Raw genomic sequence first — 17,387 nt, forward strand, 5'->3', positions numbered from 1 at the left:
AAAGCTTTTGATTTCTAAGTCAAATCTTAATGAGAGCCTTGCTTGGTAGAGTATTCTTCTTTGTAGGTTTTTCCCTTTCATCACTTTAAACATATCACACCACTCCCTTCTCTCCTGCAGAGTTTCTGCTGTAAAATCCACTGATAACCTTATGGGGATTCCCTTGCATGTTATTTGTTGCTTTTCCCTCGTTACTTTTAATATTTTTTCTTCGTATTTAATTTTTGTTAGTTTGATTTGTATGTGTCTTGGCATGTTCCTCCTTGGGTTTATCCAGTATGGGACTCTCTGCACTTCCTGGACTTGGGTGACTATTTTCCCCTGTGAAGGAAGTTTTCGACTATAATCTCTTCAAATATTTTCTCAGACCCTTTCTCTTTTTCCTCTTCTTCTGGGACCCCTATAATTCAAATGTTGGTACATTTAATGTTGCCCCAGATGTCTCTGAGACTCTCTTCTTTTCTTTTCATTCTGTTTTCCCTATTCCGTTCTGCTGCAGTAATTTCTACCATTCTGTCTTCCAGCTCACTTATCCATTCCTCTGCCTCATTTTTTCTACTATTGATTCATTCCAGTGTATTTTTCATCTCAGTTATTCTATTGTTTATCTCTGTTTGTTTGTTCTTTAGTTCTTCTAGGTCTTTGTTAAACATTTCTTGTATCTTCTTGATCCATGCCTCCATTCTTTTTCTGAGATCTTGGATCATCTTTACTCTCATTACTCTGAATTATTTTTCAGCTAGATTGGTTATCTCCTCTTCCTTTAGCTGTCCTTGTAGGTTTTTATCTTGCTCCTTCATCTGCAACTACTTCTTTGTTGTAACACTTTGTTTAACTTACTATGTTTGTGGTCTCCTTTCTGCAGGCTGCAGGATCGTAGTTCCTTTTGCTTCTGGGTGTCTGCCCCCTCGTGGGTGAGGTTGGCCCAGAGGTTTGTGGCATTATCTCCTTGAAAGGGGGTTTGACTGGTGTTGCGTTGTCCAGAGCCTGCCCTGGATACTGAGCAGGGCCCCTGCTTTGCTCTGTGGTTGTCACTGCCCTGTCATGGCCGGGGTCTGCTCCTTATTATTTGGAGTAGAGGCCCCCAGATCTGTTTTTACATGTGTTTCTGATCTGTGGTGTGAAGTAGGTGGGATTGGAGCACTCCCACTTGGAGAAAAGCCACTGAGTATTCCTCCTATGTTGTCTCCTTTCTCCTGTTGTACAGGCTTACAAAGTACAATATTATTGGCACCGCTTTTAGTCTCATCTTACCTGTAGGTATGATGGCAATTGACCCTGGTGACTCTCAGACATTGTTTTCACTGTGCCACCAGTGCAGATTCACTGAGGTCAGGTCCCAGGACTGCAGTAGTCATGCACCTGGACACACTGTGGGAGCTATGGAGGCATCTCAGACTCTGGCCTGGCCCAACCCTCATGTGAACATGTCCACAAAGCCCACAGCTGCTAAAGCCAGACCTTTTCCAACTGCAGGAACACTTGTTGTCCTTTTGGATGTTTCATAGGCGCTGAATTTAGGAAGCTGTAAGGGGAAGTGTAATTCCATGGTTTATGCACCCGTAGGGAGAGAGTTCAGCCCTTCTTCTGCTGTCTCACAGCCCCGGGGCTCAGCTGTGGTTTCAGCCCCACTTCTTCATGTGTTCCTGCCATGGAGTCTGCTCTTGAGGTTGCCAGAGCAAATGAGCCTATCAGGCAGGAAGGAGCCAAGACAGCACTTGGGGCAAGTGGGCCACCCAGACAGGAGGATGCTGGGGTAGTGATTGGAATGTGTGAGCTTGTCTGGGAGCAATCGGAGCAAGTGTGTCACTCAGGCACGGTGGGGGGAGGGGGGAGGAGGTGATGGCAGGACACATGACCCAGCTCCAGTAGAAGCCCTCTCTAGTGCCTGTGGAGGCAGGAGCCAGAGCATGAGAAGAAAGGCTGCAATGGCAGCCTTGCCCTTAGTGTATCACTCAACAATGGTGTTTCCTTTCTGTGGCAATCTGGGCTTCCTCCATGAGCATTTCCCTTTGTGGAGTTCCTCATTCACATCTCCTCACAGACAACAGCAATCCCTTCATCCAGTCTGCTCTCCAAACACCACGTTCCAGCACCCAGCCCCCGTGCACATTTGTGGATACCCATCTGAGGCTGGAGTACACAGGACCGAGGCATGGACCATCTGTATAGGTCTCAGTCTGTCTTGTCTGTCACCAACCAGTTGCTGTGTTCTCCTCTGAGCCCCTAAAGTTCACTTTCTGTCCCAGTTGATCTTCCCACCAGTAAGGGGGATTTCCCAGATGTGAGAACTTCTCCTCACCTTCAGCTCCCTGCCAGGGGAGCAGGTCTCATCCTGCTTCCTCTCCTCTTCCTTTTCCCTTCTTTCTTTCATCCTATTCAGTTACATGGGGATCTTTCCTGTCCTTTTAGGTGTCTGAGGTCCTCTGCTAGTGTTCATCAGGTGTTCTGTGAGAATTGTTCCATTTGTAGATGTATTCTTGATGCATTTGTGCATGAGAGATGAACTCCATGTCCTCCTACTCCACCATCTTGGAATGTCTGAAAGACTTTAAGTTTTAAGTTGACTGTTTTGTATTTTATTTTTCATGTAATGGGCCATTATGAATTTTCGGTTGTTCTCAACATGCCCTCTCTTACAATCTCACCTGTTTTCACGGCTTCAGCCAACATCTCCAAACAAATAATTCTACAGTCTTTATCTCCATTTCACTTACCCTCATAAATTTTCACTTTGTATTTTCAATTGCTTGATGGATATTTTCATCTGGGTGCTCTTACAGTACTTCAAGCTTTTAAGTTAAAGTTTTAATCTTATATCCCAAATCAGCTCTTTTTCTAGACTTTACTATTTTCCCTATCTAGCACTTTTTCTGTGACCCAGGTCCAAAACCTGGAAGTCAACTTTGACTCCTTTTTCTCCTCGTGACCCATCCAAATCCAACTAAACTGTAGTTCAGGAACTTATCGTTGAGTACCTGCTTTGGGCTATAGTCTTCTTGACTTGCCAGCTCTTATTATACTCTTCTAAGGATAATTCTCTTGAAGGCATCCTATGGGGATGCCTATAATAATGAGGTGGAAGGGAAATTAACTAAAAGAAGAATGAGGCTAATGTTACAGATACATCAAGAAGGATCATGAGAATGGATAAAAAAATCTCACAGATGACTTTAAGAAAGATATAGCAGCAGAGTAGTGAGAACAGTGGTAGTGGATACATGATGATAAAGTGTTATAAGGGTGTGGTATGAAAGTCAGGGCTGGAAATACAATATCTTGAGGATATGAGGAAAAGGCAATACTAGGACTGGGCAGTAAGAGTGGGGCAAACCTTTACATATGTATGATTATAAAACATGTTGATTGGCACTAGACTGTCCAGATTCAAATCCCAGTACCGTTATTCCCCACCAGCTCCCTGACCTTAGGCACACAGAGATTACTTCTCTGTCCCTCAGTTTCTTCATGTCTAAAATGGAGATTAATAATACATACCTCAAGGGTTATTGTGAGGATTAAATAAGTTTATATAGATAGAGCACTACTGTGAAGACAGACCCAAATAAGAGCTGCTTCTCTCAAGAAAAAAGTACTTCTGTAGTCTGAGCCAGAGGACCTGAGGCATTTTTCTGAATAATATCGGGCATAAGCCTTCTTTTAAAAACTAAATCAGGGATTGCCTCATAAATGGACTTGCCTTGGTGTTGCTACATGTATGGTGCAACCCCAAATGACTACATGGTGTTGATAAGGTACAGATATTTCATGAAATGTATTATCAAAGGTGATTCCTTTTTTTTTAAAGGAGCTTGAACAAGAGTCTTTATCTGTGATTGGATTTAGTCTGTCTCCTGTTATAATTTGTACCTATTAATTTATTATAACAAAGCAAATTTTCCTAAACATCTAAACTGTGCCAGGCTCTGTGCTCAATGCAAAATAGAGTATCAAAAACTATGATACACAATCTCTGAATTTACAACACAGTCAAGACATAGTTAAGGGGAGAAAAAATAGCACAGATACTATGTAAATCAAAATATAAAACAGAATTTTGATGGAAAGCGAGAGGTACAATGTCTGCAGCATCTGAGGCCTATGATCCTGTTTTTCTGAATCTGTCTAGGGTGCCCTAGGTGGCGGAGGCTGACCCCCATGGTGGTCATGCTCCATGTCATGTTGGGATCCAGGATACCACACAGCATTGCTTAGGGTATTGATGTATGTGGTAAAGCACATGTGGACATACATGAGATCTATTTTTCTCAAGAATTCATTGGAAGGTAGAGTCTCAGACTATGGCCTGACCTACAATCCCAGGCTCCAGTCCTGCACTCCTGATCCTGAGACAGATAGAGAGATACAACAAAGAATCCTTGAGCGGAAGTACTCATCAGGGATGAAGGGGACTACTCTCTGGTGTTGAGATTTGCTGATTTCCTTTGCACAATCCCACATTTTTGGTGTATAATTGAGTTGCCATGTTTTGGTGAAGGACTCAGATATCTTTAACAGTGTTAGGCACAGCACAACTCTTGATGAGATGATCTCTATGAGCATTAGAAAAGGGTAGCTGAGGGCAGGCGCAGGAGTCAACCTTCACTGGGAAACACTACATCAGGTTTGCCAAAGCGGTACCATAACAATTGCAAAGTCCATGCACTCTACATCACGGCAGGGATGGTGAGTGACATATCAAAACTGCTGCCTCATCCATGAAAGAAGAGAAAAAAGAAGAAAAAGAAGAATATAATGAAAGGTCTAATCTCAAAACACAAACCAAAAAGAATCAGGTTCAATTGCCATCCTCTCTCCCCAGTCTCTATGTCTCAGACAAGAGCAGCTTCATTTTCTCATTTTTCTGATCTTATTGGCCTTAGGGATCTACATTCCAGCTGTCTTTTGACTCTGCCATTTGTGAGAGCAAAGTACTATCCAGAATAAGGTGGATGAGTATGGGAAAGGAAACAATATATTTGGCTTGGATTTCTATATTTTTCACAATCATTAACCAAAATAAACTAAGGAATGTTAATACACACACACACACACACACACACACACACACACATATATATATATATATATATATATATATATATATATATATATATTTAAGTTTAATCAAGGTTATAAAATGGAATGCATCTCATATTGTGAAATGTGAATAGTAACCAAAATTATCTCCTCCTTCCAGGCATTCAAAGTACAGTGTCCAGTTCCTGGACCACAGCCTCTGACTCCTTCCCCTCTTGCCTTCTCCCTCTTGTTTCCATATTCATGTCACTTTGGCAGGACAGTTTCCCAGGACACTTAAGTCAGGAAGGCCCTCTGTTTTAGCAAAAGAGCCATCATATACTCCTTCAATACTTGCTTATCATTTTCCCTCTTTGCTAAATCTTAAGTGTTAGTAGGTAAAGGGTCTGCTATGTTCACATGTATATAACCTGAACACAATAGTGCCTAGCACACAACAGGTTTTCAATTTATTGAATAAATTAGCAGATTATTATCAGATTCTCAAGAATGAGATCCAGTCTGCAAGGATGACATTACAAAGATGAAAAAATATGTTTTAAGTTCTCAAAACTTCAAAGTCTTAGTGAAGGTGGGAGGGAAATATGCATAAGATGAATTATAAGATAGAGTTATGAAGAGTTTAATAGGCACACATAGTGCTGTTGAAAGTCTGAAAAAAGATATCAATCCTGCCAGAAGGGTCAGGGTAGTCTTCACAGAGGAGTTAAGGACTTTGCTGAGTTTTAAGAGATAGGAGGAACACATTATTTAGCTAGCAGAGAGTAAAGCAAGAGGATTAGAAATATGAGTAGTGTAGTGAGCAGTAGATTAAATTAGAGCTCAGAGCTACTTTGAATTTCAGCCTTTGTTTTATCTACAGGAAGTCACAGCCAGAGCATATTGTCACGAGTTGAAGTCTAAATTGCTTTAAGATCACAAGTTCCCAAAGGGAAAGGACCATGCCTTTGGTGTGTTCTCTCAGAATTTCATGCCTGCTGCACTGTAGGTGTTCAATAAATATTTAATAATAATGAGTTGATTAATTGAGAGCATTCATGTTCCATATGCATGGGTAGAGCCTTCTTTTCATTTTAATTATATTGCTTTAATCATCATTAAATAGTATTTCTTAGACAGCAGTTTGATTCATTGTTAAACACACAAGCTGCCTAAGTTCCCAACCTTAAGGTAAATAGCAATATCAGAGAACAATTCTCTTTACACTGTTGATATATGACTTTGTGACACTGCCTATATAAAATGGAAACAGTGGAATTCTGGAAGGGTACTTATGGAGAGATAGCATCTGAATGGATGTTAGAAAGGACTTGTGAAACTGGGGAGGTATTTTTAAAACACAACTCAGATTGTATTGCTCTCCTTTGTAAAACTCCCCATAGCTTCTGATAGTTTAGCTTTGTGATTATTGTAGTGCAGGGGTCTCAAATTGAGACCAAAGTGTAGATGTTAAACATGTGTTATGAGATTAGACAGATCTCTCAGAATTAGAGTTTGTGTGATAAATTTCAAAAAATGCTGTTGTCCCCTACCTCTAGCCATGTTTTGGCACGTGGAAATGTGAACCCAAATTTGCTAGAAATTCTAATTTTTCAACATAAACTGGATATCTAAAATTTCAAGTGAAATCTAATTTTGAAAAGTTGGACCAAATTTATAAAATACAGTTTATGCCAAGCAAAATATATCTGCATGATAGTACTATCAACTAGCTGAAATTTGCCTCCTTTGGGATAAAACCTAGGCCAATCTACAATTGGTGTCAGTTAACTTTATGTCATGATTTCTGGCATAGGGGTTAAAACTGTAGGAAATGTAATCAGTGTTGTGAAAAGCAAATGCCCAAGTCAAAGGGCTAAATATATAAGTGGGAAGTATAGAAAGTAGTATCAAGGCCTAAGGATAGAAGATTAAGGCAGGAGAGCTCTGTGGAACCTACAGTACATCACAGCAGCAAAAAGTGGTCCATGATGCTATAGATTCCTTAGTAACTTTCTAAAGCAAAAAGCCAATCTAATGAAAATGCCTTCCTTCAGTACTTAACATGCATGGTCTCTAATCAGGCAACTTCATCATTAATATTCATATATGAAGAGGCAAAATAACTAAGAAGGAGTAAGAGCATACTATTAACCAAATTCTCAGAATAGTATTCATCTCTTCATAGTGTCAAGTGGAAATATTGGTCATAAGGAATACAGGCTTACTGAGTGGGGTACAAAAGTTTACTTCTTGGTGAGTGTCCCCAAAGAGAAACCTCTAGCACTTGGGAAACAAGACATAAATACTTAACATAATTAGATATTAATATTAAAGAATATCTGAAGCAAATTTAAAATGAGAGGTATGTCCAGTCAACAGTGGGGAATTTCAGAAGCTCAGAAAAGGTTTCAGAAAGGAGGCAGTACTTAAATGAAGAATGGATTCATACAGTCTTCATTGATTCATTAATTCAACAAATATTTATGAAATGCTAGACATTGTTCTATATATTGGAGATATAATAGAGAAGAAAATAATATCTTCATGGAGTTTATATTCCAGTGTATAAAAATAAACAATAGAGCTTCCCTGGTGGTGCAGTGGTTGAGAGTCCGCCTGCCGATGCAGAAGACACGGGTTCGTGCCCCGGTCCGGGAAGATCCCACATGCCGCGGAGCAGCTAGGCCCGTGAGCCATGGCCGCTGAGCCTGCACGTCCGGAGCCTGTGTTCCGCAACGGGAGAGACCACAACAGTGAGAGTCCCGCGTACCGCAAAAATAAGTAAATAAATAAATAAACAATAAACATGTTGACAAATAAATAATTTCGGGTATTCATGCTGCAAAGAAAATAAAAGACAATAGAAGGGACTGGTGTGGTATTGGAGCTTAGGCATCTCTTAAGGCGTTTATGACCTATGTGATGGAAAGGACCCAGAAGGTAAAGGTCTTAGAGGAAAGCATCTCACAAAGAAAGAATAGAATAAAAGGAGGGAATGAGTTTAGTGGGTTAAAGAAAGGAGGTAGGAGAGGGTAGAGTTATGAGATGACATTAGAAAGGTAGTCTAGGATCATCCAGCAGCATCTAGAGACATAGTAAGGGTTGGAGTTTTGTTCTATTTTTAATAGACAGCCATTGGAGTGCATTAGACAGAGGAGAAATATGATATGAATAATATATATATATATATATATATATATATTTTTTTTTTTTTTTTTTTTGCTGTACATGGGCCTCTCACTGTTGTGGCCTCTCTCGTTGCGGAGCACAGGCTCCGGACGCGCAGGCTCAGTGGCCATGGCTCACAGGCCCAGCTGCTTCACGGCATGTGGGATCTTCCCGGACCGGGGCACGAGCCCGTGTCCCCTGCATCGGCAGGCGGACTCTCAACCACTGCGCCACCAGGGAAGCCCCATGAATAATATTTTTAAAGAGCACACTGACAGTTATATGTAAAATTGACTTGAAGGACAAAGAATAGAAGTAGATAGACTTCCTAGAAGATGAGTGCACCAGGCAAGCGATTAAAATGTCCTGACTTTTATTTTAACAGTGATGAATTTTATACAAGTGCTATGACAAATAAATAAGATGGGACCATGAAAGAGAGGATTTTGAATGCCAGCTTTAGGGAATTAATTCAATTCTTAAGAGAGCACTGAGGTTCCTGACCACAGGATTAGTGTGACAGTAGAGAAATAATTTTCTTGACTGTTTATTACTTATTTCACTCCCTTAGAACATAAATTTTATGAGGAAATTTGTCTTATTCTCCAGGACCCCAGTATGATCACTAGCATCACCACAAAACTATATAAGTATATTAAAGACAGGCACGATGCTAATTTGACTTTGAACACATAGTTGTTAGCACAGAGTAGGTTCTCAAAGAGTGATGAATAAGTATATGAATGAACAATGTATTGGATGAAACAAATTGGATTTAATGGAGAGATAATAGAAATGTAACAGGCAATGAGATTGCTACAATAATACAGATTTGAAGAGCAAAGGGACTAAACTAATGAAAGAACAAATGGAGTAAAGGAAAAGAAAACAATCTATATTTTGAAGAGAATCAACAAAACTTGGAAAGAGTGGTGGCCCACTGATCATAAAAGATAAAATTTGAGCAAGAGGTAAAAGATAACTGTAGCAGATATGGCAGATAAGCATGGCATATCCATTCCACACACACCCCCACTCCATGCTCTTTCCAGTTTGCTATCCTAGTCTATAGAGATAGGAAAACTGAAAATCACATTTCCTTGACACCCTTGCATCTGGGGTTCTGGGCGGATAGAGATTTTCACTGATGTATTTGCATGATATATGAAAGCAGAATTGAAGTGAAGGCCACACTGCTTGCTTTTGACATTTTGCTGGCAAACACAGCCATGGAGGTATTTGGATTTTTTATGTCAGCTTTTAACAGCAGTTTCAGGGTCTAATCAATTTGCTTCATGGTCGTCTAGAGTCAGAGAGCAGGGCTTCTTTTTTGCTGATGCAGATTATAGCAGGTTTAGTTGTGGTCCCAGGGCTAACAACAGTAATGGTTTCTGAGTTATAGCAGTTTGCAGATGATGGTGACTTTCAGGTCATGTCAGCACATGGGTATGGTAGTATTTGCTACCATGAAAAAGCAGCAGCTTACTTGGCAGGCAAATACAGTATGATGGTCTTGGGGGTTATTCTTGAAAGATCAATATATCAATATATTTTATTTTATTTTATATTTATTTATATATATTTATATATTTGTTTATTTATATATTTTATTATATATTTTATTTCTTCAACTTTTGGAGTGATTCTATAAGTTATGTATTATCCTGAAAGATAAGGAGAAGACATTTTCTTTCCTTAGATGAGTTGAAATAGGCAGTATGATAAGAGGGAAGCAAAGCCAAGATAGGATAAGAAGACTTCAGCACACATCCACAGAGCAATAAGCAAGTATAAATGAATTAACATCTTGGGAACTGAGAACAGAAGATGGCTGCACCATCAAGGAGGGCACAGGAAGCAGTCAGTGCCCTGCTAAGAAGTGAGAGCCTCCAATAGGCTCACTGAAAACAGAAAGATCTATTGGAAAGCATTCCCATAACTGTTTAGGTGACTTTGAATGGTCTGTGTACATGTTTCGAACATTGTCAAAAAGAGGAAGCATGGGATTACACCACTGGATACAGTGCCTGTTTTGTTTGTGAGCCAAGACTCCAGGGGCAGGTGCCAGCATAAAACAGCAGAAATGAATGGAAACACACACTAGGTACAACAAAATACAGGGCATCCTGGAGGCTGCTGTTAGAAATAGAGGGGCAAAAATGCTTTCCCCACAGAATCTGAATGGTCTAGGAAAATCCCAGAGTGAGCTGTTGGAAATAGTTTTTTCAATGGAACATCATAATGATTTGCAGAGTCATGGAACTATCTTGGGTGTAGTAATGTCCTGGGTTTCCAGACAGCTCTCGGCAAACTTAGACCAAAGATTAGATAAGAAAGAGTACAATAAAGTAGAATAGAAAAAAGGGAGAGATATACATGACCATGAATCTGTGGGAGTATTTTGCAAATGTTTATAATTTTTTTTCATTTAATTCATTTGTTATGCATTTATCCTTTTTCTGTATTTTCACACTGACATATTTCACAAAGCACATAAGAAATAGTTATGTATGGCAGTGCTTGAGGACAAGACGGTGGGGTAGAAAGAATTGAGTTCACCTCCTCTCACAAAAACACCAAAATCACAACTAACTGCTAAACAACAATCAACAAAAAAAGACTGGAACCTACTAAAAAAGACATTCTACATCCAAAGACAAAGAAGAAGCCACAACAAGATGGTAGGAGGGGTGCTTTTTCCATATAATCAAATCCCATACCTGCTTGGTGGGCTACCCACAAACTGGAAAATAATTATATACAGAGGTTCTCCTACAGGAGTGAGAGTTCTGAGCCCCACTTCAGGGTCCCAAGCCTGGGGGTCTGGCATTGGGAGCATTGGCTCAGAGCATTTGGCTTTGAAGACCAGCAGGGATTCAGTGCAGGAGCTCCACAGGACTGGAGAGTATAAATGCAGGATATTAGAAATACTTTTGAAATTAAGAGACCAAAAACTTAAAACAGTCTTGTACATATAGAGACTGAGAAAAAACAATGTTTCATGTGCACTGGGGCACAGGACAAAGCAGTGGTTCCATAGGAGCCTGGGCCAAACCTACCTGTGGGTCTTGGAGGGTCTCCTGGGGAGGTGGAGGCTAGCTATGGCTCATTGTGGGGACAAGGGCACTTTAGGCAGAAGCCCCAGGGAGTATTCATTGGCATGAGCTCTCCTGGAGGTTGTCATTTTGGCACCAAGATGTGGCCCCACTCAACAGACTGTGGGCTCCAGTGCAGGGACACCTCAGGCCCAGCAAGCAACAGGGTGGGAACAGAACCCGACTCATCACAGATAGGCTGCCTACAGTTGCTCTGAGCCCACAGCCACCTCTAAACACACCCCTTGACAAGGCACTGCCTATGAGAGGGACAAGACCCAGCTCCACCCACTAGGGGGCACTCACTAGTCCCTCCCACCAGGAAGCCTGCACAAGCCCCTGGACCAATCTCACCCACCAGGGGGCAGACACGAGAACCAAGAGGAAATACAGTCCTGCAGCCTGAAGAACAGAGATCACAAACACAGAAAGTAAAACAAAATGAGAACAGCAGAGAAATGTGCTCCAGATGAAGGAATAAGATAAAACCTCAGAATAAGTAAGTGAAGTAGAGATAGGCAATCTAACAGAAAAAGAATTCAGAGTATTGATAGTAAAGACGATCCAAGGTCTCAGAAAAAGAATGGAGTCAGTGACCCAGAAGATACAAGAAATGTTTACTAAAGAGCTAGAAGATTTAAAGAACAAACAGAGTTGAACAATATAATTATGGAAACAAAAAGTACACTAGAAGGAATCAATAGCAGAATAAATGAGGCAGAAGAATGAATAAGTGAGCTGGAAGACAGAATGGTGGAAATCACTGCCATGGAACAGAATATAGAAAAAAGAATGAAGATAAATGAGACCAGTTTAAGAGACCTCTGGGACAACATTAAACATGTTAACATACGCATTATAAGGGTCCCAGAAAGAGAAGAGAGAGAGAAAGGGACTGAGAAAATATTTGAAGAGATAATATCCAAAAACTTCCCTAACATAGGAAAAGAAACACTCGCTCAGGTCTGGGAAACACAGAGAGTTACATACAAGAAAAACTCAAGGAGGAACATGCTGAGACACATATTAATCATGTTGACAAAAATGAAAGACAAAGAGAAAATATTAAAAACAACAAGAAAAAGCAACAAATAATATACAAAGGAATCCCCATAAGTTTATCAGCTGATATTTCAGCAGAAACTCTGCAGGACAGAAGGGAGTGTCATGGTATATTTAAAGTGATGAAAGGGAAAAAACTACCGCCAAAAATACTCTGCCCAGCAAGGTTATCGTTCAGATTCAACAGAGAAATCAAAAGCTTTACAAACAAGAGCTAAAAACTAAGAGAATTCAGCACCAACAAACCAGTTTTATGACAAATGCTAAAGAATCTTTTCCAGGCAAAAAAGAAAAGGCCACAACTAGAAACAAAAAAATTATGAATTGGAAAGCTCATTGGTAAAGGAAAACATACAGTAAATGTAAGAAATCATCCACACACAAATAGGATATCAAAACCAGCAATCATGAGGAGAGTATAAATGCAGGATATTAGAAATACATTTGAAATTAAGAGACCAAAAACTTAAAACAATCTTGTACACATAGAGACTGTGGGAAACACAAGCCAAAAAATCTACGGTAGATACACACATAAAAAAGTAAAAGCTGGGCTTCCCTGGTGGCACAGTGGTTGACAGTCCACCTGCTGATGCAGGGGACACAGGTTCGTGCCCCAGTCCGGGAAGATCCCACATGCCACAGAGTGGCTGGGCCCGTGAGCCATGGCCACTGAGCCTGCATGTCCAGAGCCTGTGCTCCACAATGGGAGAAAACAAAAAAGCGAGAGGCCTGCGTAGAAAAAAAAAAAAAAAAAAAAAAAAAGTAGAAGCAGTCAAAACACATCAAATCATGAGAAGAGAACAGAAGAGGAAGGGAAGAAAAAAGACCTACAAATCCAAAACAATTAACAAAATGGGAATAAGAAAATACATATTCATAATTACCTTAAATGAAAATGAATTAAATGGTCCAACCAAAAGACATAGACTGGTTGAATGGATACAAAAATAAGACCCATGTATATACCATCTTCAAGAGACCCACATCAGATCTAGGGACACATACTGACTGAAAGTGAAGGAATGGAAAAAGGTATTCTATGCAGATGTAAATCAAAAGAAAGCTGGAGGAGCAAAACTCATATCAGATAAAGTAGGCTTTAAAATAAAGACTGTTACAAGAGACAAAGAAAGACACTACATAATGATCAAGGGATCAATCCAAGAAGATATAACAATTGTAAATATGTGTGAACCCAAAATTTGGGTTCATACATAGAAGCACCTCAATATATAAGGCAAATGCTAACAGCCATAAAAGGAGAAATCTACAGTAACACAATAATAGTGGGGATTTTAGCACCCCACTTACATCAATGAACAGATCATCCAGGCAGAAAATCAATAAGGAAACACTGACCTTAAGTGTACTTAATTGATATTTATACAGCATTCCATTTGAAAGCAGCAGAATACACATGCATCTCAAGTGCACATAGAATATTCTCCAGGATAGATCACATGCTGGGCCACAAAGCAAGCTTCAGTAAATTTATAAAATTTGAATCATATCAAGCATCTTGTCTAACCACAATACTATGAGATTAGAAATAAACTACAAGAAAAAAGCTGTAAAAAACACAACCACATGGAGGATAAACAACATGTTACTAAACAGCTAATGGATCACTGAAGAATTCAAAGGGGAAATAAAAAAGTACCTAGAGACACATGAAAATGAAAACATAATGATTCAAAACCTATGAGATGCAGGAAAAACAGTATAAGAGGGAAGTTTACAGCAATACTGTCTTACTTCAGGAAACAAGAAAAATCTCAAATAAAAAAACCTAACCTTACACTAAAAAATGCTATTTGCCACAACATAGATGGATCTGAAGATTATCATACTAAGTGAAGTAAGTCAGACAAAGAAAGGCAAATATCATATAATATCAGTTATATACAGAATCTAAAAACACATGATACAAATGAACTTATTTACAAAACAAAAGCAGACTCACAGACTTAGAGAATGAACTTATAGTTACCAGAGTAAAAGATGGCAGAGGGATAGATTGGAAATTTGTGATTGACATGTACACATGGTTATATTCAAAATAGATAACCAACAAGGTCTTACTGTAAAAAAGTTTTTTCATTTAAAAAATTTAAATAGATAAAAAATAAAAGAAACAAACAAAACCCAAAGTTAGTAGAAGAAATCCTAAAGGTGAGAGTAGAAATAAATGGAATAGAGACAAAGAAAACAATAAAAAAAATCAATGGAACTAAAATCTGCTTCTTTGAAAAGAGAAAACTGATAAATCTTTAGCCAGACTCATCAAGGAAGAGAAAAGAAAGGGCTCAAATAAATAAAATGAGAAATGCAAAAGAAGTTATAAGCCACACCACAGAAATACAAAGGATCATAAGAAACTACTACAAGCAACTATATGCCAATAAAATGGACAATCTGTAAGAAATGGACAACTTCTTAGAAAGGTACAATCTTCCAAGACTGAACCCAGAAGAAATAAAAAATGTGAATAGATAAATCACAAATACTGAAATTGAAACTGTGATCAAAAATCTTCCAACAAACAAAAGTCCAGGACCAGATGGCTTCACAGGTGAATTCTATCAAACATTTAGAGAAGAGTTAACACCTCTCCTTCTGAAACTATTTACAAAAAGTTACAGAGGAAGGAATACTCCTAAGCTCATTCTATGAGACCACCATCAGGCCACCCTGATACCAAAACCAGAAAAGATACCACCAGAAAAGAAAATTACAGGCCAATATCACTGATGAACATAGACACAAAAATTCTAAACAAATTACTAGTAAACTGAATCCAACAATATACTAAAAGGATCATCATACCCCATGATCAAGTGGGATTTATCACAGGGATGCAAGGATTTTTCAATATTCACAAGTCAATCACTGCAATACACCACATTAACAAGTTGAAGAATAAAAACCATATGATCACCTCAATAGATGCAGAAAAATTTTGACAAATTCAACACTGATTTATTTAATAACTCTCCAGGAAATGGACAAAGAGGGAACATATCTCAACACAATAAAGGCTTTATAGGACAAACCTACAGCTAACATCATACTCCATAGTGAAAAGCTGAAAACATTTCCTCTAAGATCAGGAACAAAACCAGGATGTCCACCCACTCTACTTTCATTCAGCATAGTTTTGGAAGTCCTAACCACAACAATCAGAGAAGAAATAAAATAAATAAAAGGAATCCAAATGGGAAAGGAAGTAGTAAAACTGTCACTGTTTGAAGATGACATGATACTATACAGAGAAAATCCTCAAGATGTACCAGAAAACTACTAGAACTCATCAATGAATTTGGTAAAGTGGCAGGATACAAAGTTAATGTCCAGAAATCTGTTCCATTTCTATACACTAACAACAAAAGATCAGAAAGAGAAATCAAGGAAATAATCCCATTTACCATTGTATCAAATATAATAAAATACCTAGGAATAAACCTACCTAAGGAGGCAAAAGACCTGTACTCAGAAAACTATAAAATGCTGATGAAAGAAATTGAAAATGACAGAAACAAATGGCAAGATATAACATGTTCTTGGATGGGAAGAATCCACATTATGAAAATGACTATACTACCCAAAGTAATCTACAGTTTTAATGCAATCCCTATCAAACTACCAATGGCATTTTTCACAGAACTAGAACAAAATATTTTACGATTTGTATGGAAACACAAAAGACCACAAATAACCAAAGCAATCTTTAGAAAGAAAAATGGAGCTGGAGGGTCCCTGACTTCAGGCTATACTACAAAGTTGTAGTCACTAAAAGAGTATGGCACTGGCACAAAAACAGAAATATAGATCAATGGAACAGGATTGAAAGCATAGAAATGAACCCATGCACCTGTGGTCAATTAATCTATGACAAAGGAGGCAAGAATATACAATGGAGGAAAGATAGTCTCTTCAACAAGTGATGCTGGGAAAACTGGACAGCTACATATAAAAGAATGAAACTAGAACACCCCCTAACACCACACACAAAAATAAGCTCAAAATGGATTAAAGACCTAAATGTAAGCTGGATACTATAAAACTCTTAGCGGAAAACATAGGGAAAACCCTCTTTGATATAAATAGCAGCAAGATCTTTTTTGATCCATCTCCTAGAGTAATGAAAATGAAAACAAAAATAAACAAATGGGACCTAATTAAACTTAAAAGATTTTGTACAGCAAAGCTTAACAAGACAAAAAGACAACTCTCAGAATGAGAAAAAATATTTGCAAATGAAGCAACTGACAAGAGATTAATCTCTAAAATATACAAACAGCTCATGCAGCTCAATATCAAAAAACAAACAACCCAATCAAAAACTGGGCAGAAGATCTAAATAGACATTTCTCCAAAAAAAGACACAGATATGGCCAAAAAGCACATGAAAAGATGCTCAACATCACTAATTATTAGAGAAATGCAAATCAAAACTACAATGTGGTATCACCTCACACCAGTCAGAATGGCCATCATCAAAAATTTAAAAATAATAAATGCTGGAGAGGTTGTGGAGAAAAGGGAACCCTCCTACACTGTTGATGGAAATGCACATTGTTACAACAACTATGCAGAACATTATGGAGAGTCCTTAATAAACTAAAAATAGAACTACCATTTGATCCACTAATTCCATTCTTGGGCATATATCCAGAGAAACCATAATTCAAAGATACATGCACCTAAATGTTCATTGCAGCACTATTTACAATAGTCTGGACATGGAAGCAACCCTAATTGTCCATCAGCAGATGAATGGATAAAGATGTGGTACACAGCTTCCCTGGTGGTGCAGTGGTTGAGAATCCACCTTCTAATGCAGGGGACATGAGTTTGAGCCCTGATCAGGGAAGATCCCACATGCCGCAGAGCAACTAAGCCTGTGCGCCACAACTACTGAAGCCCACACACCTAGAGCCCATGTTCCACAACAAGAGAAGACACTGCAATGAGAAGGCTGCGCACTGCAATGAAGAGTAACCCCCACTAGCCGAAACTAGAGAAAGCCCATGTGTA

At 38.9% G+C, this 17,387-nt stretch overlaps 1 pseudogene; it reads left to right on the forward strand.

The window, feature by feature from the left end:
- Positions 1-1,651: 1,651 nt before the first annotated feature.
- Positions 1,652-4,924, forward strand: LOC113626689 (malectin pseudogene; annotated as a pseudogene).
- The last annotated feature ends 12,463 nt before the right edge of the window (positions 4,925-17,387 follow it).

Source organism: Aethalodelphis obliquidens, unplaced genomic scaffold (genome assembly GCF_003676395.1).
Source record: "Aethalodelphis obliquidens isolate GAN/ISIS:26980383/991018 unplaced genomic scaffold, ASM367639v1 scaffold19, whole genome shotgun sequence".
NCBI lineage: Eukaryota > Metazoa > Chordata > Mammalia > Artiodactyla > Delphinidae > Aethalodelphis > Aethalodelphis obliquidens.